The sequence below is a fragment of the Rhyacophila brunnea genome, unplaced genomic scaffold (assembly GCF_057557595.1).
Source record: "Rhyacophila brunnea isolate RB1 unplaced genomic scaffold, BYU_Rbru_1.0 scaffold_13, whole genome shotgun sequence".
NCBI classification, from domain to species: domain Eukaryota; kingdom Metazoa; phylum Arthropoda; class Insecta; order Trichoptera; family Rhyacophilidae; genus Rhyacophila; species Rhyacophila brunnea.
The window spans coordinates 15,166,165-15,188,840 of record NW_028232785.1 but is presented as its reverse complement, the minus strand read 5'-3'; the positions used below and the strand labels follow the sequence as shown (position 1 = coordinate 15,188,840).

At 33.5% G+C, this 22,676-nt stretch overlaps 1 long non-coding RNA gene across 1 annotated transcript; it reads right to left on the bottom strand.

The window, feature by feature from the left end:
* Window positions 1-860: 860 nt before the first annotated feature.
* On the bottom strand, window positions 861-6,855 carry LOC147076623 (uncharacterized). The gene is made up of 3 exons (XR_015069667.1): window positions 6,597-6,855; window positions 3,166-3,315; window positions 861-2,487 (listed from the first exon to the last, which is right to left on the bottom strand). It is a non-coding gene; the product is annotated as an uncharacterized LOC147076623 (long non-coding RNA).
* Between the last annotated feature and the right edge of the window lie 15,821 nt (window positions 6,856-22,676).

Here is a 22,676-nt window from a genome sequence, read left to right as displayed (position 1 = left end):
GAATGTTTTTAAAATCAACTATTGATTGTCCATTAATAAATAAATATATTTTATAATTGTATAATACCTATAAGTTTGTATGCTATTTTGGTGTACCCAGATTAATTAATACGATTTATTTAAAGTTTTTTTCTTTTATTAGGTCATGTGGGTAATTAATTATTAAAATAATTAAAGTTTATGTAATTTTATTATTTTTCTGACTTTTCCACTGTATAAACTGTTGAAAATAATGTAATTCTTATGACATTTTACTATAATAAATTTCGAAATTTGTATGTTAAGTATTACTTATATTATGTGTATTTGTAATATGAACTGCCGTATGTCCATTAAAATATTTATAAATGCATTGAAATTGATCATTGATACTTTAAAATTGCTTTCAAATTTATTTCTTTAACCTATAAACCTTCCCTTTCTTCAATCCTAACACAATGCTATGTAAAGATAACTGTCAAAAGAGCTGCTTAATTTCTGCCAAAGGTTTGTAAGTCCCACCTCACCTTACAAAATGCAATTATTTTGTATGATTAATTTAATTGTTGAGTTTTTTAACATGGAGGGATAACAGTTAATACTTCAATTCATCTAAATAAATAAAGCACAAATAAATTAGCATTATGCCTGATTTTAGAGGGCATGTCAAACTTTCAAATTGCGATTACTCCATAACACGATTTCTAGACTCACCAACATTTGGCAGTATACCGACGATATATTTCATTTTTGTTTTGTAAAATAAAAAAAATCAGTTGTGCGGCCGGTAGGAAATCTCATTTTTCGAATCTGGCCCGGTTGCTGAAAAGGTTGGCCACCCATGATCTAGGGTTTATGGTTTCTTATTGAAAATCGCAATATAGCATCATATATTTTTTATTAATTTTAGATAGGTATATATTGAATATATTCTTTTTTAAAACAAGTGGCCACTAAATTTAATGACAGTAGTGTAGTTGTTTCTCTTTGGACCGCATTGTATATTCAGTTTTCACTTTTTTTTATAAATTCACACACATATTTAATTAATAACATTTAGGAAACAGATTATTTTGCAACTTAATGGCAGAATGTGTCGATTAGATTTAACCAACGTATATTTAAGTAAAAGTATTTTAATGAAAACCAATTAAAACAGAAAAAATAAATTATTATAAACACAAGTGACTAATAATATTTAAAGGGATATACATTTAAAATATTGCCACATACACATTTAAAACATCTTCATTGCTAGTAGTTGCATTAGAATTACTATAAAAATCGAAAAATGTTTTAAGTAAGAATGGCTAAGTTGTTTTCAGTTGTGATCGATGAAACAAATTGATAGCAAACAACAATATAACCTTTATGTCACAACAAACTGAACTGTTATGGTCTTCCACTCGAATGTCTCAATTTATGCCTTTTAAGATAACTGAGCTTCGTACATTTATACATGCATACCTCGCATTGATGTGGTTTGTCACTAGTATGTGTCATTTGATGTGTTTTGAGATGACTTATTTGCAGAAATCTTTTAAAACACACATCGCATTGATGTGGTTTTTCGCCTGTATGTATCATTTTATGTTTTTTGAGGTCAATATTTCGCTGAAAAAATTTAAAACACACGTCGCATTGGTGTGGTTTTTCACCAGTGTGTGTCATTTTGTGTATGTTGAGATTACCAATATGCAGAAATCTTTTAAAACACACATCGCATTGGTGTGGTTTTTCGCCAGTATGTGTCTTTTTATGTTTTTTGAGATCACTCATTTGCAGAAATCTTTTAAAACACACCTCGCATTGATGTGGTTTGTCACCAGTATGTGTCATTTTGTGTGTTTTGAGATAATTATTTTGCAGAAATCTTTTAAAACACACATCGCATTGATGTGGTTTTTCGCCAGTATGTGTCATTCTGTGTAATTTAAGATTATTAGTTCGATGAAATTTTTTAAAACATACATCGCATTGATGTGGTTTTTCGCCAGTATGTGTCATTTTGTGTGATTTAAGATTAGCAAGTTGCTGAAATTTTTTAAAACATACATCGCATTGATGTAGTTTTTCAGCAAAAGATACCTTGTGAATACCGCGGTTTGAGATTTTTTTTGATCGATCATTGCATTCACTATGTTTTTCTCGAGTATGCGTCTCATATGACTCAATCTGCTTTGACTTCATGCACGAAATGAAGTGACTATTTAGATGATTTACAGATCCAAACACTCCACAACAGTCTTTGCAAATAAAGTTACGCGGAAAATATGTAACTCTTCTCAACATAATTCGAACTTCCTTTTGCACGTATAACTTCTGAATTTCTTTTTTGATGTTTTGTCCATCTATTGTTATCTCTGAATGGTGTTTCGTCATATCTCTGACGTAATTGGTTGCATGTGCTATTTTATTGTTGACCAGGTTATTGTCAACTGTATCTTTTCTCACGATGTCCAGTCCAGGTTTACTGTAGCGTACTGTGAAATACTGCTGAGTAGAGATCTATAAAAAGCACAGAGTTGGTATTTTCAATTCAATTATATTAAAATAAATAAAATATGATTTTGTTCTTTAATATCGGTTGGATAGGTGCTATTTGGTTTGACAGTGAATTGTTTAAAAGTAATAAATAATAACAAGATAAAAAGAACTTTTTATAAACGTTTTTAAATTTTCTGTTAAATCATATAAACTTAACTAGCTTAAACGATCAAAAAAATGTATTTGGTAGAAATATTACTGAAATGTCATTTTGACATTTTATATTGATTTCCATAGTAACGCACCAATACATAAATAATTTAGTTGCTAGGACCCCAGACCCTAGCAACCAATAATAGTGGATTGGATTACGGATTTCTTCCGAAATAACTTTTTATACAAACCAGAATTAACAGAAACTGAATTTAATTCTACTTAAACATGGCTAAAAGAATTAAAAGAATTCATTGGCATCGTGTTTTGATGTATTCTAAAAGTGTTCAAATGTCTAGCTGGTCGGAAAGTTAGTTAAAAATCGATTACAAGATTTGTACTGGATAAACAATCACTGAACAAGTAAGAATACGACTTAATAAAAACGTTGAAAAAATGTGTAATAATGATTAAAAGTTAACGTGTGTTACTTTTACTATTTAAAGTTCTATCGAGTTTCAAAATAAACTTTATAATTGAACGTACCTGATCTGGCCTGTATTTTGGATTAGAGCAGCCAGGTCGAGGATTCTCATTATTAATTAGGCTGATTGCGTTGTCAACAAATTCTTCTTTGATGACGATTATCTCATTATCATGCTCAGACTTTATATTGATCAGATCGTTTTCAAGCTTCTGCAAAATAACATAATTATTAATGTAATATTATAATAAATAATATAAAATTCACGCGAGACATGAATTTTGCGCCAATTCGAGGGTAGTTTATCATATGTATGTAATGAGGCGGTTAATTGTTACAATAAGTTAATCGTTTGAACTTTCAAAAAGTGTCATGTTTTAACAGCACTTCTTTTGGCGTGTTAACTCTTAGAGCGAGATTGACAGTTTTGACATTTTTAGACAGCTTACTTAGTGTAACAATTATAATACCAACCTCAATATCTAGATAGCTGCCGATAGCAGCTTTGTTTATGAATTGATGCGCTGATTTATAAAATGTTAAAAACAGTTATGCTTTTGCGAATATTGGTGTCCTCCAAATTTTTGTACGTTGTCGAATAATGGACCCTGAGGGCAAGGGAGATGTGGTATTGGCGCTGAACGCTTCATGTTTTTTGGACGGAGCACAGGATGAAGCAGTCGATTATCTGAACACTACAGATAAACTAACAGCTCTCCACAATCAGCGGCGGCTCCTCCAACACCATGCATGTGTGCTTCACTGCTTTTTCCTAAGCATCACTCAATGTGCAACAATGCTATTCATAAGTCATCACTCGTTTATCGCAATTTAATCCTTGTAAATTTATACCAAAAACATGTACTCACTGAATAGTCATCGAAATCGTGCGCTCGTGGTGAACGCACTAATATCGATCTTAGTTTGCCATTCATATTGCATTGTGTAATAACAGTTCAACCCGATACGTGAAAGTCATAAATATGTCATAAAAACACAAGATTTAATTGCTTTTTGGGACGCCAACCAGTTCACAAAATTCGACACAGAAAAAAAACGCGGAAAAATGTAGTAACTGAGATTTAGCAGGATTGATAAAAAATAGATTTTCTTTATTTAAATCTCATATAAATTCATTGGAAATAAGCTGATATTGAATAAAAATTGATTATCAACATAAATATTATGGTTACAATCCTTAAATCGTTCTATATTTGCACATATTTTAATATAATTTATAAAAAAATAATATCTGAGTTATCATGTTCTTTTAGCAAGTGAGTGAATTATTATATCATGATGTCATATGTTTAACAATACCCGACTCGCGCTAAGTTTTATTGCCGACGCAATTTTTTAGACTTTATTTTATTTTGTAGACGAAGGGTCTGACGCCTTGCCGTCAATAATTCAATATCCTGTGTCGAAAAATGCGTATTCAAAACAAACGATAGTTATATATATTTTTTTTTTATATTGTCTTGAAAAATTATTGCAGTTCACTGTTCAGTTTAGTTTCTGCTGCCGCGATCTAAAGTCCCCACAAACGAGGTGGAACTGTTGACACCGTTTACATATATTACGAGCCACTTAAGGAGTGTATGGAAGCAATATTAAACAGTGAAAATGATAGCAATACAATTAATCAAGCAGAAATGTTACTGCGGTATCTCACAGATGAACATTAATTCATGTTTGGCTATCATTTTTTTCGGCGGATAATGCCTCATTGTGACGTTTTATTTAAACAATTGCAATCTCGAAACTTTGACTCCGTATTGATAAAACGTTTGATTTGTGATTTTGAAGTGTCTGTTAATAATGTTAAAAGTTCCCTTGAAAGTTTATCCGAGTCTCCCAGTAAAAGAATAAAATTTAACATTATAGAAATGTGTAAAGATGTCTGTGATTTAATATTAGTACAAATGAAAGATATGCTTGAATATAATAAACATTTGCTAGCGGCGAAACTTTTTTATTGTGAACATTTTGAAGGGTACAGGGTTAATTTTCCTGAGAATGATTTTAAAATGACCCTGGAATCATATGACTTTTTGGATAAATTTAAACTTAAACACGAATTATCAGTTATTTACAATAGGGACGATTTTAGAAACGCGGATGGTGCTATAGCTATTTTACAATTGTTTTATAATAATAATTTAATGACATCATTTTCCCAATTTACTAAACTTTTAAAAATCATTTGTACAATTCCGATGACACCTGTGGATAGTGAAAGGTGTTTTTCAACCCTTAAAAGAATTAAATCGTTTTTAAGAAATACCATGAACCAGGACAGACTTAATTATCTATCTGTGCTAAGCATCGAGAAAAAACTTTTACAATCAGTTCCAGACTTTAATAAGAAAGTGATTGAGGTGTTCGCTTAGCAGAAACAACGCCGAATTGATCTTGTTTTTAAATAAGGTATGAAAGTTTTTAGTGCACCCCCTATGAAAGCAATTTTGGTAACCACCGGCCGCCACTGTCCACAATATGTCTGAGACGTCTTCAGGACATATGGACATACTGTTCGGTGCGGACCGCATAACCTGGAGGCTAGTGGTTTTGGGTAGTCTCCAGAGAAGGCAAAAGAGAGGACAGGGTCGGCGCGCTGGAGCAATCAAGTGAATGAGCTTACTGTGGACAGCCTTCACACTTGAGAGAGAAGAATACCGAGAGGGATGGAACATCTTAGTCGCTCAGAAGAGAAGCTCAGAGAGACAAGATATGCTTAAAGTTGATTAAATCAGCTGTTGGGCCCATCGGGCCGTCCGAAATCGTCGCCACAAAGGTCACTTATATTGCATTTAAAAAAATTGCCGCGTCTTATTGCGGACGTGAAGATCTCTTCACATAGTTTCTTTGTCCGTAATGTTTTAACTTTGTATTTTATTTAAATCATTAAATTTATTCTTTTCTGTCAAGTCTCCGTGCCCTTCTTTGCTATGATACTTTTTTATTTTTATTATTAAATTGCGTCTTTCAGTAAACCCAGCCAAAGCCCACTTGGGTAACTGCTCCTGAGACATACCCGGGCATGAACAACTGCTGATGCTTCACATCGAAACGTAACGTAGGGTCTCGTGATACGCTCGATTAAGACAGAGTGTAGTGCGGGGCGGGTTGGTTTGGAGGGTCCATGTTTGTGTTGGTCGCTCAGAAGTAAACGGAATTTAAATGTGGTCACGATCTTCGGCCATGAGGTAACGACCAAGAGAAAGAGAGAGACACACACACACAGTTATGTAGAATTGACAATCGCATTTTTAATTTTAAAGTCGATTTCATCAACTTGGTCAACGGTGCATTTGTATTAATAATTCAATCATATGAAACTAAATAATTGTTGATAATAAGTAGTACTGTTGTACAAGTATGTTATATCCTGGAATTAACATTACAGCTAATAACGACAATCACATTTTCAGATTTCCTTATCAAACGTATTATATAAACATTAATTTATCAGCTTCTGTCAAAAACAAACCTCAAAACTGCAATCAGCATCATCGAAATTCTCTTGTTTAAGATCAATATTGTCGTCAGGAAAGTTTGAACATTCAATTGGCACATCATAAAAGCGTTGTCCTTCTGAATCGGATTTTTCCTCGCTTGGTTCGCGCTTTATATCCATTGTTAGTTAGTTAATAATAATGGAATATAATTGAATAACTATGCAACTGTAATTATTACGAAATAACGGGCGTATAGCGACTGAGTTGAAAGGAACACTTTGACAGCAATGCATGACGTCACACATTAAAAATGAGTGTTGCCATTTTTTTGTCAGGTCCATTCGGTAAAAAAAAGGGACCTATGATGTTTGTTGCCAATAGGGTTTTGAGTCCAATCTCTTTGGGTTTTTGGTTTTTACTAAAATCCCAAAATCACTAGGCCGGGTTCTATTGAGGGACGCCTTCCGACCAAAAATGCCTATTTATCAAATGAAGGGCTTTTTTCAACGATAGCAAGAAGAATATGACCAGTGAGATAAAAGCTAGGGAATACATGAAAAAGGGGTAAAAAGGACCAGCACAAAAGACCACAAGGCGAAAAAATACGATCTACATGTCTACATACAAAAAGTGTGTTTATTATATCAAAGTCAAGACCTCTTTCGCCTTATCCGACCAACTTTATTCTCGGCTTGCCAAATTTTCTACAATTACCTACCAACGAAATTATAGTAGGTACTTTGCACCAATTTTACGGGACAGAAATATTGAAATTTTAATCCTTTTGGCATACCTACCTATTTTTTAATTGTAATACAAATACATTTTATCAATGTTAAAAAAAATTACTTTTATCGTTCGAGCTATGTAAAGGTACATCATAAAAATTATCTAACTGTCAAATCATATAGTAGGTAGGTACATACCTACCTACTATAATATTTTTATTAATTTCTGCGGGTCTATTCTGTACACAAGGCTGCTTTCGGTCTGCTACGGCACCTACATAAGTTAGGAAAGTACCGAATTTTTAACACTAACTTATAGTAACAATTACGATATTTTAGTTATAAATTGTAAGAATAAGTGCCATGTTTCAACAGCACCTCTCTTCCCTGTGTTAATTTTTAGACCAAGATAGACAGTTCAGACGGTTAACTTATTGTAATTGTTACAATAAGTAGTGTTTATGATTCGACACTTTCCTACACTATTTAGCTGCCGTAGCGGACCGAAAGCAGGCCTGTGTATAAATAGACCCGCTGAGACCGCATGACTGCCAGAGCTAGAATTCGAAGACAAAAAGAGGGCAACACTGGTCTATGGCAACTGTCTGACAACGTTGTCCTGCTGTACGGAATAAAACGAATTACATTAACTCGATAAATGGATATAAAACAGGAACCAGAAGACAATAAATATAATATCGAAGGACGGATACGAAGTCCCGTCTGGCTTGACGTTCCGATAAAGCGATCAAACAGCTCTGACGCCATAGATTCTTCGAACAAACATTTTAATGAAGTCGGTCAGGGTTTTGAGGTTAGTTTTTCAATAAATATGACAATAGTAAAGTTATATACAAGAATTCTATATACAATGAGACCGTATTTGAAATTTTGAAGACGGTTCGATATTCGAATTAAGCGGGTACTGGTTAATATAGCAAAGGGTGGATGTAGGCTGTTGAGATCCGACATAAATAGAGTACATTAAACCTCGTCAGTCAAAAATATTGGTTTTCATTCACCGACTAAAGGTACGATGTCTAAAAAGTATTTGTTAGTTTTTAAAATTCAATTAGGCCTGCCCAATCCAAGCCATAGTAAATAATAGTAGAAAATATTCGTCAATCAATAAAACATTTAAATTTATGCCACTAAACCATACATTATTTTTATTTTAGATAGGTATTTTTTAAAAGAAGAATTTTTTATCGATTATAGTATGGTTTTTGAGGATTTAATGAATTTTAGAAAGCTAACCAACACTAGAGTATGTCTCCTATACGCTGACGTGGGATTTCATCCCACCCCAGTCGACATCAGCATCCATCTCGTTCCCTCCCAGTGAAAACTTGCAATAATTTAACGCGATGGCATCATGCTTATATAATATTTTAAAATATATATTATAAAATATTTTGTAGTTAAATCTCTTGTTGCATAGCTAGTGCGCAATTCTTTATACTTTTTTATTTTTTTCTCATATAGTGCGTGAGTTATTCTATATGAAATATTTAATTAACGTTAAGTAGAACCACCCAACAAACTTTTTAACTTTTTATTAAGTCATCAATTTGTCTATTATTGGCTTACGTTTGTGCACGTGCTTTTTTTGTTTTATCGATTATATCGTGAGAGATATTATTTTTTAAAATTTAGTGACTTGATACTTGAACCATTAAATTTGCCTTAAATTTTTTTGTGTAGTGCATCCGATTAAGTTAATTTATATAAACTTTTAGCACGATTTTTTAAATTTTTATCTTTTATATTAAGCTAGTAATTAGATTTTGAGTGGCCGTCAAGTTTTAAAACCAAACATTTTTTTTCCACATTTTTTAAATGCACACCTTTGAGTAATTTAATAACATGATTTTTCATGAAATTTTTATTGTCTTTCCATTTAAATTACGCGAAAAATATGCATTTTTCCATTTTCACTAAGAAGTACCCCGTCAAAATGTCCTGAACAAAAACGACCGCATTCGTTTGGAACATCCAGTCAAAAGAGTCTCCTCAAAATAGCCAAAACGGTGTAAGGCTCACTAAATATGTCGGTTTATAATAGACTACCTCAAAATTGACAATTTGATTACACAAAAGTGTCAACGTTACAAAATCATTCAACTTTCTTAACATTTATCTATTTATTTATGGTTTTGAATGGATCAATGTCAGTTTCATAAGGAAAAATGCAGTAAATTTTATAATTTTACTTAACTACTGTTTTTTAAAATGATCTGTAATAAAAATAAATACCGTTAAGTTATTAGAATACAATTAGGTATGCATACTTTTGAAAAATGCAATAGGTATGTTTTAATGCAACGATATTTTCTTCAAAAGATAATATTGGAATGACATTTATATTTTTTTATATAAAGGGGTTAACTTGCAGGCACTTAACTCTTCCTAATAATATTTGCATCTTCATTTTCTCTGTTTCTCCAGGTGGTGCAACGTATGCTTGTAGTTCTGGTAGGTGTTATGTTAGGAGAGAAGTGTTAGTCACTTCATAATATGCTATTCAGAATCGATATCAAATAAAGTTTTGTAGGTTCTTTAAAAAGTTATTGCCTCTGACGGTTTCGACTATTGTTTCACGCAAATGGTTTTCTTTTGAATGTGTGTGTGTTTATTAGTTCTTAAACAACGTATCTACTTACATGTCTGTTTACATTTATATTTAAACTCATCACGATTATGAGTTTTTAAATGACATATTTGTTTAGGTACTACTTTCAAAATAAAATTCATCACACGCAAATGGTTTTTCTCCTGTTTCGTTTTATGAGCGTTAAGATAATTTTGTGCCAAGCCTCCGTATAAGTAGTCAATTTATTTAAAAGGTTATTTACCATTTTGTATCTTTACATATGTTTGAAGATTACTCCGTCGCGAGCATCCAAATGAACATACATTGCATTTATAAGACTTTTTACGAGTATGTTCTATATAATATGTACATATTCATTTCATGTCTTTTAAGACAACAAAATCGTACGCATTTATATGAATATACATCGAATTTTAAAGGTTTTTCACCAGAATTTGTCAATTGTTAGTTTTTAAGATGACTAAGTTGCGAGCATCTATATGAACATACATTGCATTTATAAGGTTTTTCACCATCCACCAAAAATGGCCGCGCGGCTTAAGCGTTGGCATATTGCGTCAAGGGTCCCTAGTTCCAATCCTCGGTCCGGCAAGTACGCATATTATTCGCGAAAATCTATATGAACATACATTGCATTTATTAGATTTTTCATCGGAATGTGTCAGTTTGTGTCTTTTAAAACTTTAATTTGCGAGCATCTATATGAACATAAATCGCATTCGTTAGTGTGTTCACCAGTATTGTCATTCCACATGTTTTAAGACTACTAGGTTTTTTAAATGACATATTTGATTACATTTCTAGATTGAGAGCGGAATGTACAATCTAAGATTTCGTTCCTAAGGATAAGTCGCCGAAAAGCATGACTTTACTATAGACAATCCTGAGTATATAGTTAAGGAATCCTTAACCATAGACTACTTTTGTTATGAACACGCCCCCTTCTGTATTACCATTTACCACTGACAGCTGCTGTCAAAATAAATTCGCATGTCTATAACACAGTCCATACACTCAAATTCATTTAACAATGTATCTTAATATGGATATTGACAGTGTTAATTCGTTTGGCATGTATGTACTTGCAGACTATTATTTTATTTTTATACGCCAGCCCGCAGAAATACAAAATACCAGATGAAGAATGACACTTGATGCTAGTGTTACCATGTTAAAAAAAATCTTGTGGTGCCTGTGGAAGAATGTATAATGACTTATAACGGAAACATAAGAGTATTATAATTTAATATTAATATGTATTTATAGTTATTGCATTTATAAAATGCAGTTGTCTTATTTTTGTCATCGTTTACCAATTATAAAATAATTTACCTAATTTACCTAACGAGAATTTTTAAATATGGTATTATTTTCAATAAAAATGATCTTAACTAAGGACAGTGTTTCTGCATAGTGTTTTCTGCTAAGGAAATTTTAGTTATGACAAATGTTTCTGCATTCCGCTCTTAATTTCTAGAGAATTTTGAGGTAGTCTATTATAAACCGACATATTTAGTGAGCCTTACACCGTTTTGGCTTTTTGAGGAGACTCTTTTGACTGGATGTTCCAAACGGATGCGGTCGTTTTTGTTCAGGACATTTTGACGGGGTACTTAGTGAAAATGGAAAAATGCGAATTTTTTGCGTAATTTAAATGGAAAAACAATAAAAACTTCATGAAAAATCATGTAATTAAATTACTCAAAGGTGTGCATTTAAAAAATGTGGAAAAAAAATGTTTGGTTTTAAAACTTGACAGGCCACTCAAAATCTAATTACTAGCTTAATATAAGAGATAAAAATTATAAAAATCGTAGTAAATGTTAACATAAATAAACTTAATCGGATGCACTAAACAAAAAAATTTAAAGACAAATTTAATGGTTCAAGTATCAAGTCATTAAATTTTAAAAAATAATATCTCACGATATAATCGATAAAACAAAAAAAGCACGTTCACAAACGTTAGCCAATAATAGACAAATTGATGACTTAATAAAAAGTTAAAAAAGTTTGTTGGGTGGTTCTACTTAACGTTCATTAAATATTTCATATAGAATAACTCACGCACTATATGAGAAAAAAAATAAAAAAGTATGCAAAATTGCACACTAGCTATGCAACAAGAGATTTCACTACAAAATATTTTTTTAAACTCACCCAGTCACGTTTTGCATACAAACTTTAAAAGTAAATAGCGCGCTGAGTATAGGTGAAAAAGCAAAAGAAAATCGTGCACTAACGTTCACTACCAACGCACAAGTGTTTACAATTTACATTCAAGGAAAAACACATGTTTAGTGACACAGGTATCCAGCATTTAGCTGGGTCACCCAAATTGAAATGCGAATAACCCCCTTAATGTGCCTGCACAAACGTGCACATACGAATGCACTCGAAAAAAGTTGAAATTTCAACATTGGGTGACCCAACGTTTAGCTGGAACACCCAATTTGAAATTGGAATTTTTCGGTTATTATAGGTGCACAAACGCAAAAAAATCGTGCACAAACGTGCACTAACGATGCACAAACAATTAATGCACGCAAAAAAAGTTTGAGTTTTAACATTGGGTGTTCTAGGTAAATGGACCTTACTTATCAAAGTCAAGGGCTTTTTTCAACAATAGTTAACAAGAAGAATGTGGCCAGTGAGATAAAAGAAAGGGAATACATGAAAAAGGGGTGAAAAGACCAGCACAAAAGACCACAAGGCGAAAAATTATGCACTACATATATACATCATTAGTCAACAGGAATAATCGAAGGCTTATTACATCAAGGTCAAGGCCCTTTATCATCTTTTCTGACCAAATTTTTTCTCGGCTTGCAAAATTTTCTTAATTACCTACCAACGAAATTATGGTACTTTGCACCAATTTTACCGGACGGAAATAACGAAATTTAGATCCTTTTCGCGTACCTACCTATCTTGTAATTATAATACAAATACATTTTATCTATGTTAAAAAAACCTGTACTTATTTCGTTCGAACTATGAATAGGTACCTCATAACAATTATCTAACTGTAAAAACATATAGTTGGTACATCATCATCATCAGGGGCGAGACAACTCAGTGTGGGTCTTGGCCTCCTCCAACAGCTCTTTCCACCTGTACGTATCCAGTGTGGTCGCTTTTCAAGTCGGTACCCCCAGAATACGGCAGTCACTGGCAGCTCCATTCAAACAGCGAACCTTTAGCCTGTCTCTTCTACTACGCCCTATTGGTTTAGTGGAGCTCACTCTCTTTAACGGTTTATTGTCATTCATACGGTGCACATGACCTACACATCGCAGTCTCCCAATCTTAAACCTTAATCTTAACCTAAATAGGTTGGGAAAGTACCAAATGATTAACACTTATTGTTACAATTACAATAATTTAGTTATAATTAATTATTGTTACAATAAGTGCCATTTGTATCAAAAACACCTCTCTTCCGTGTGATAAATTTTAGACCAACTTATTGTAATTTATTGTTACGATAAGATGTTTTATAATTTTGATACTTTCCTACCCTATTTAGCTACCGTAGCGGATCGAAAGCAGGGTTGTGTATAGAATAGACCCGCTGAGACCGCATGACTGCTAGAGCTAGAATTAGATGACAAAAAGAGGGCAACACTGGTATATGGCAACTGTTATACATGTCTGACAACGTTGTCCTGCTGTACGGAATAAAACGAATTAATTTAAGTCGAAAAATGGATATACCTAAAGCAGGAACCAGAAGACAATGAATATAAAATCGAAGGACGGATACGAAGTCCCGTCTGGCTTGACGTTCCGATAAAGCGATCAAACAGCTCTGACGCCATAGATTCTTCGAACAAACATTTTGATGAAGTCGGTCAGGGTTTTGAGGTTAGTTTTTCAATAAATATGACAATAGTATAGTTATATCCTAGAATTCTATATACAATGAGTCCGTATTTAAAATTTTGAAGACGGTTCGATATTCGAATCAAGCGGGTACTGGTAAATATAGCAAAGGGTGGATGTAGGCTGTTGAGATCCGACATAAATAGAGTACATTAAACTTCGTCAGTCAAAAATATTGGTTTTCATTCACCAACTAAAGGTACGATATCTAAAAAGTATTAATTGTTAGTTTTGCCTGCCCAATCCAAGCCATAGTAAATAATAGTCGAAAATATTCGTTTATCAATAAATCATCTAAAAATATGCCATTAAATCATATATATATTTTTCATTTTAGATCGGTATTTTATAAAAAGAAGATTTTTTTTTTTAATTATGGTTTGGTTTTGAGGGTTTAATGAATTTTAGAAAACTAACCAACACTAAAGTATGTCTTCTATAAGATGGCGTGCTACCACCCCAGCCCGCTTTAGCATCCATCTTGTTCCCTCCCAGTGAAAACTTGCAACAGTTGAACGCGATGCCACAATGCTTTCCGTGTGACGTGTACGCCAGATTATAAAATACTCTAGACTCTAGCTCATGGGTGGCCAACCCGCGGCCCGCGGCCCGCATGCCGCCTACTGGGTGTCAACTTGTGGCCCGTGGAGTAGTGCGAAAATAAAAATAATATCAAATGTGTATCAGATGTGCTAATTTCGCAAATTGAGATTCGATATTGGCTCAAGATTTTAAAAAGCACCGTGTGCTTTTTGCTGCATTTGCAACGCCATTCTCCGTAGACGTGAATTTATTACTGGGAAATTTACAAATGGAAAATTGTGAAATATGTTGCGATGAACAATTAAAGGAGAAATTCCACCAGGTTGGTTTGGAAGAGTTTCACAAAACATATTTGGATAAGGAGAAATTTACTACATTTTACAAACATTCTCTCTTATCATGACTTCTCTAATTGGGAACACTTACACGTGTGAACAGCTTTTTAGCCGGATGAAGCATATCAAATCCCGAGTGACAACACAAATCACTGATGTGCATTTGGAAAACATTACTGTTTGCGTGTAGGAACAACCTCACTCGCTATCGATATTGATGCACTTAGTTCTGCCACACAAAATCAAACTTTTCACTAAAATTTATTATTACCACTTTTTTATTAGCTCGTATTCTTGTTTGTCCGGTAAAGATTTTTTCTTGTGAGTCCATTATTTGTTGTTTGTCAAAGATTTGTATTGGACTATTAAAGATTTTTAACTAACTTCCCGACTAGCTAGACATTTGAATATTTTAGAATATATCAGAACCGACGACAATGCATTCTTTTAATACTTTTAGCCATTTTTTAGCAGAATTGAATTCATTTTCTGTTTTTCTGTTTTGTATGGAAAATTATTATTGTTGGTTGCCAAGGGGGTCCTAGCAACTTAATTATTAATATATACGTATGTTACTATGGAAATCAATATGAAATGTCAAAATGACATTTCAGTATTCTATATTTATTCAGTATTTCTATCAAGTACAATAAAAAGTTTTTATTAATACATATAATTGTCAAGTTTATATGATTCAACAGGAAATTTAAAAACGTGGTACCTATATAAAAAGTTATAGCGCGGGGTCTCCGAATACTTTCTCGCACGAACATCGGACGTCACCTACAGTCAACGCGGGCATCCCTACCATCGCGCGTTCCCACTTTCTGGCGTCCCCCACCGAAGCGCACCGGCATTATTACCTGAACGGCAAGGAAGGGGCCACCTAGTTCGCTATATAAGGCGATGCACGGCCTTGAACAATCAATTAACTTTGAGCCAGCTTGGCCCTGACTCAGCTTAGCGTAGTAGTCTTGCTTGGTCTGAAAACGGTATACACGGCTTTCCGTAACCCTATCAGACTACAGTGAGGTATTCCTGCACACCCAGCTCAGCACATTAGTCTTGTTTGCTCTGACAACCGTATACACGGCTTCCCGTAACTGTATTAGAGCACAGTGTGCTATTGTGGTGAGCGAGGCACGAGCTCAGATTTCGCCATAGTTTCACCTTCAACATCACAACAAACCCCTTACGAATTTATTAAGGAAGTCCCTACATTTACCCTTATAAAGTTCTTTTATCTTGTAATTATTTGTTTATTTTTATTATTAAAAAAAGTCTAATCTAATTAATATATTGTTATATTCTCATTTTTGTTTTATTTTATCAATATACTATATTGTATATATTTCTTTTTTGTTTTGTATAATAAAAAAAAATCGGTTGTGCGGCCAGGTAGAAAATCTCATTTTTCGAATCTGGCCCGGTTGCTGAAAAGGTTGGCCACCCATGATCTAGGGTTTATGGTTTCTTATTGAAAATCGCAATATAGCATCATATATTTTTTATTAATTTTAGATAGGTATATATTGAATATATTCTTTTTTAAAACAACAGGCCACTAAACATAATGACAGTAGTGTAGTTGTTTCTCTTTGGATCGCATTGTATATTCAGTTTTCATTTTTTTTTATAAATTCACAAACATATTTAATTAATTACATTTAGGAAAGAGATTATTTTGCATTTTAATGGCAGAATGTTTCGATTAGATTTAACCAACGTATATTTAAGTAAAAGTATTATAATGAAAACCAATTGAAACAAAAAATAAATTATTATAAACACTAGTGTCTAATAATATTTAAAAGGATATACATTTAAAATATTGCCACATACACTTTTAAAACATCTTCATTGCTAGTATTTGCATTAGGATTACTATACAAATTGAAAAATGTTATAAGTATGGCTAAGTTGTTTTCAGTTGTGATCAATGTAACAAATTGCTAGGAAACAACAATATAACTTTTTATGTAACAACAAACTGATCCGTTATGGTTTTCCACTCGATTGTCTCAATGCATGCCTTTTAAGATAACTGTGCTTCGTACATTTATACATGCACACCTCGCATTGGTGTGGTTTTTCACCAGTGTGTGTCATTTTGTGTGTTTTGAGATTACCAATATGCAGAAATCTTTTAAAACACACATCGCATTGATGTGATTTTTCGCCATTATGTGTCATTTTATGTTTTTTGAGGTCAATATTTCGCTGAAAAAATTTAAAACACACGTCGCATTGGTGTGGTTTTCACCAGTGAGTGTCATTTTGTGTGTTTTGAGATTACCAATATGCAGAAATCATTTAAAACACACATCGCATTGGTGTAGTTTTTCGCCAGTATGTGTCTTTTGATGTTTTTTGAGAACTCTCATTTGCAGAAATCTTTTAAAACATCTTCATGGCTAGTAGTTGCATTAGGAGTACTATAAAAATCGAATGTTATAAGAAAGGATTGCTAATTTTTTTCAGTTGTGATCGATTTAACAAATTGATAGCAAACAACAATATACCTTTTATGTAACAACAAACTGAACTGTAAAGGTTTTCCACTCGAATTTCTCAATGTATGCCTTTAAAGGTAACTGAGCTTCGTACATTTAAATATGCATACCTCGCATTAATGTGGCTTGACACTAATATGTGTCATTTTATGTCTTTTGAGATTACTAATTTGCAGAAATCTTTTAAAACACACATCGCATTGATGTGGTTTTTCGCCAGTATGTGTCATTTTGTGTGTATTGAGATTAGAAATATACAGAAATCGCTTAGAACACACATCGCATTGATGTAGTTTTTCGCCAGTATGATTCATTTTATGTTTTTTGAGATCACTCATTTGCAGAAATCTTTTAAAACACACATTGCATTGATGTGGTTTTTCACCAGTATGTGTCATTTTGTGTGTTTTGAGATGACCATTTTGCAGAAATCTTTTAAAACACACATCGCATTGATGTGGTTTTTCACCAGTATGTGTCATTTTGTGTGTTTTGAGACTACAATTGAATTGAAAAAATTTTAAACACACATCGCATTGATGTGGTTTGTCACTAGTATGTGTCATTTTGTGTGTTTTGAGATGACTATTTTGCAGAAATCTTTTAAAACACACATCGCATTGATGTGGTTTTTCAACAGTATGTGTCATTTTGTGTGTTTTAAGATGACCATTGTGCAGAAATCTTTTAAAACACACATCGCATTGATGTGGTTTTTCGCCAGTATGTGTCATTTTGTGTGATTTAAGATTAGCAATTCGCTGAAAATTTTTAAAACATACATCGCATTGATATAGTTTTTCACCAAAATATACCTTATGAATACCATGCTTCGAGATTTTATATGATTGATCATTGCATTCACTATGTTTTTCGCCAGTGTGCGTATCATACGACTCAATCTGCTTAGACTTCATGCACGAAGTGAAGTGACTATTTAAATGATTTACAGATCCAAACACTCCACAACAGTCTTTGCAAATAAAGTTACGCGGAAAATATGTAACTCTTCTCAACGTAATTCGAACTTCCTTTTGCACGTAAAATTTCTGAACTTCCTTTTTGATGTTTTGTTCATCTATTGTTATCTCTGAATGGTGTTTCGTCATATCTCTGACGTAATTGGTTGCATGTGCTATTTTATTGTTGACCAAGTTATTGTCAACTGTATCTTTTCTCACGATGTCCAGTGGTTTACTGTAACGTACTGTAAAATACTGCTGAGTAGAGATCTATAAAAAAACATAGAGTTGGTATATTCAATTTAATTATATTAAAACAAATAAATTATGATTGTGTCCCCTAATATTGGATTGATAAGTACTATTTGGTTTGATAGTTAATTGTTTTGAAATATTAAAAAGTGTGTAAAAATTATTAAAAGTTAACGTGTTACTAAGACAATTTAAAGTTCTATCGAGCTTAAAAATAAATTTTATAATTGAACGTACCTACCTGATCCATATGATGAGAGCAGCCAGGTCGAGGATTCTCGTTATTAATTAGGCTGATTGCGTTGTCAACGAATTCTTCTTTGATGACGATTCCTTCATTATCATTCTCAGGCCTTATACTAATCAGACCTTTTTGAAGATTCTGCAAATGACATAATTATTATAAAATAAATTATAAATGTAATAATATAATAATGATACATATTATTTTAATATAAATATAAGGAATCTATTAGTACTTTTTTACAGTATTATGACCTCAAACGATTGTGGATATTTTTAACCTCCGCCCCCCCCCCCATCGACACATTTCGGCACATAACCGTTTACCCCCCGATCCTGTATATATTACGTCACATTTTTGACACCCCACAAAAAACAGAGAAATGTAATACTTTTTAAATATTTATCCTTAAATCCCCGATCCCCAATAATGTGTATTCAGATCCTTCTATATTTTTGTTTACTTTGTATCTCACATTTACTCCCACCCCTCGAAACAAATCATCACATTATATCAGACTCTCCTATTAGAGTGTCACGTCATATATGGACGGCCCCTAAACAACTTGCCTGACACGATCAACAAAAAATTACATTAACAAGTGGCGTAATAAAACATGTCCTTGCTGTATTAAGAGAATATCTACTTAATAGGTACTAGGTACCTTTCTAAATATCACTTGTTGCTTTAGTTATTGTTCACAATAAAGGACCAAATACACTCTATGATGATCGGGCACATATATGTCAAGTGCGTTATAAGTCTATGATCATATTTATGCCATTCCATTTACACATAAGCGAATATTTGACAAAAAAATCTTTGACAGAGGCGTGGGCATATTTTCTATGACACCCGTATGTGGCAATCCGTTTACACACGATCCCGTAAAATCTATTGTGTCCAGTAGCGCACCCAGGGGGGGGCAAGGGGCCTTGCCCCCCCCAAAAACATTGAAATTTAAATCCAATAGATTAGACAAATAAAAACACGGCAAAAAAATGATTTGAAACTCTCCAGCGCCCTCTTTAGAAAAAAATCTTAGATTTTAATTTCTAACACAAAAATTTCGAAACACTAATGTCGGATTTTTTTAGAAACTCAATCTCTAATGGAAATGTCAAAAAATTCTCGGTGTCCACCCGAATTTTAGAGTGGTGTAGGTCATGGCTGGGGAGGGCTGATAGGGCTCTAGCCTGGGGGCCCGGGCTGTTGGGGGCCCGGCGTGTTGGGTTGACCAGATAAGTGAGATAAACACACACCTTAAATTAGCTTTAATAGTAAAAAAGTCGCCTGCGGCGCTATTACACTTCATGGCCATGAACATTTTCAATTACTTATATAATTGTGCAATATATTTTTTGATTATTATGTGTCGATACTCGACAGCTCCATTATTAAAGTAGATGTATTAAAAATCGCCAATAATTCACTGTATAAGTACCGTTAAATTGAAATAAAACACAATTTGAAAAACGTTAATGTAGTGTTTCACACTGCATTGAATCTTAGCGGTAGGTAGGGGGCCCGCCAAATATCCTAGCCTGAGGGCCCGTTTCAGGATGTGGGGACCATGGTATATGTATACCGAGTGCAATAGACAAAAGACCGATAAACGAGAAATTAATCTGTGAAGAAGAAAAGAGTCTTTGGGACTAATTTACATTCTCCTCCTTGCCCCCCCCCAATATTAAATCCTGGGTGCGCCACTGATTGTATCACATATTTGCCACTGATAAATACTACCAACATGACGTTTGACAAACATTATGGTTGGTACGTATTCGAAAAATATATAAGGCTACGAGTATTCGCGAACGTCAATTTGTCAAATGAAAGTCGAAATATGATCGAAATATATCAGTTGCATATCATATCAGTTGGCTTGCTTGGTTGTAGGTAGTGAGATTTGAAATTACCTAAGTATACTTATTAACTACAGTATAACCTCGTTTTTAGGTGCCCGGAATTCACGTTTTCCCGGCAATTGCGTGTAATTTTTTCAGTCCCGATGTATTTCAGTACATTTGATACCCGCATTTACGTTTTTCTTTCCCGCGATTTACGTCGGAAATATTCAAAATATGCGAGTTACGCGCGCTTCTGAAGAACTTTCTGATGAAGAAGAGGTTGATATTCCAAGAAAAGAAGAAGCAATGAGGTTCACCGAGGGTTTAAAAACCTACTTTACAAACTTTGCTGATTTCCAAGATGACACTTTTAAATGTTTATATAGTCTTGAAAGATAATTACATAACAAAAAAACAAAAATGCAACAAATTAATATACATACATGATTTTTTCAATAAAAATTTTAATTGAATGTTGTTTTTTAATAAAACGTTATTTTTTTAGAAACATAAAATTTTAATGTTCTTTTTTTCAATAACCCCCCTTTTACATTTTCCCTCCAATTAGGTTTTTTTTTCCAGTCCCTTAAAAAACGTAAAATAGGGGTTATACTGTATTTTGTTATTGTCTACATCGTAGTATAATGCCGGCGAATGTAGGAAACCCATGGATGCTACCATAATGTATTAAGAAAACAAGAAGTTATCATGTACCTATGCTTGTCGTGTGAAGATTTCGATGGGTGATTATTAAAGGTTGAGCTTATGAGCCTCTTAAAAAAAACCGTATGCGAAAAATAATGGCCGGTGAGCGATTGGCAATAACATTGCGTTCCAAATCCTGAACTATTTAGATCCAAGTAGCATTTATTTTAACTCTGTTTTCATAGTCAGATTGTGCGCAATCCCACAATCGTGGAGAAGTTTCAAAGATTCTAATTAAACCTTCATCTTCAACTTCATCCGTCGATTCCACCACGATTTTGCGAACTCTTATCAGTTTTATTCATTTCATTACTGTTTATATAACAATAATTACCGTGTACCTGTGTCTACTTTCAAAATTACGTTCGAAATAAGACAGAAAAAACACCTCCCGCGCGATCTATGATATGACCCATAACCAATAATATATGACAACACGTTTGGCATAGACGTCACAGACATGGAACGAGTGTCACACAAAATTATCGAGGTGTTTACACTGAGCCGAAAAACTATGACATTGAAGGCTGTCATAGATCGTTTGACATATATATGACAGTCTATGACATCGTATTTACAACAGAACAGATAATAAATAGAATACCGATAGGCTATATCCAATACCCCGCATCTTGATGCGGGGTTTTGAATGTGTGAGTGTCCTACGAAAATGAAGCACGCATTATGCATGGTTAATAGTGTGTGTAATACACCAGCATTAAATGAGCGTAAATGCATAAAACGAGAGCAGTTTTCAGTATTCGACTTAAAACGTATTCTTGACACGTGTGTTAGTTTAACCCGGATTCTTCCTTACTCGAGTCGGTTACCTTACCCGTTATGTATTTAAGTTCCCATTATTTCTGAGCTCCCTGGTATTTACACTCTGTGACACAGGAAGCCAGCATAAAAACGGGTTTTTCGGCATATATATAACCGATCGTCATGGAGTCTATTTGAGCTATAAGCGTGTAATAAAATCAAGCGTCGACTCGATCTATTTGGTACCTGAATCGTTCAGTGAAATTGCTATGTTTAAAAGGCGACGATTGCTCATGGCGAACGTTGACTCTCGTTGCGCCTGCGAGGCTGCTGGTGTATTTAGGCTTTTCGAAGGAAAATCACTTTTTAAACCTGTTTTGTTTTAGACAAGCAACAGAATAAGCGTACCTACCTCATTGTTGTTATATTTGTAGATTTGTCGTAGGTAGGTACTTACTTTCGTTTAGAAATTGACTCTGTCAACAAAACTATGATTACCCTAGCCTAAACAAATTAGGAATCTACTTACTTCCTTGAAGTGGATACTGTCGCTATCTTCGCCGATATTTTCCTGTTTGACTGACACGTCAAATTGACTCTCGCTATTGAAGTGATCGTCAGGCAAAATTCTATCGTTGGTTTCAGTTTTTACTTCCATTTTATCCGATATTTGACATCAAAATCTATCAATTATTCCTTCACAACGCGTGGTTTGTCAC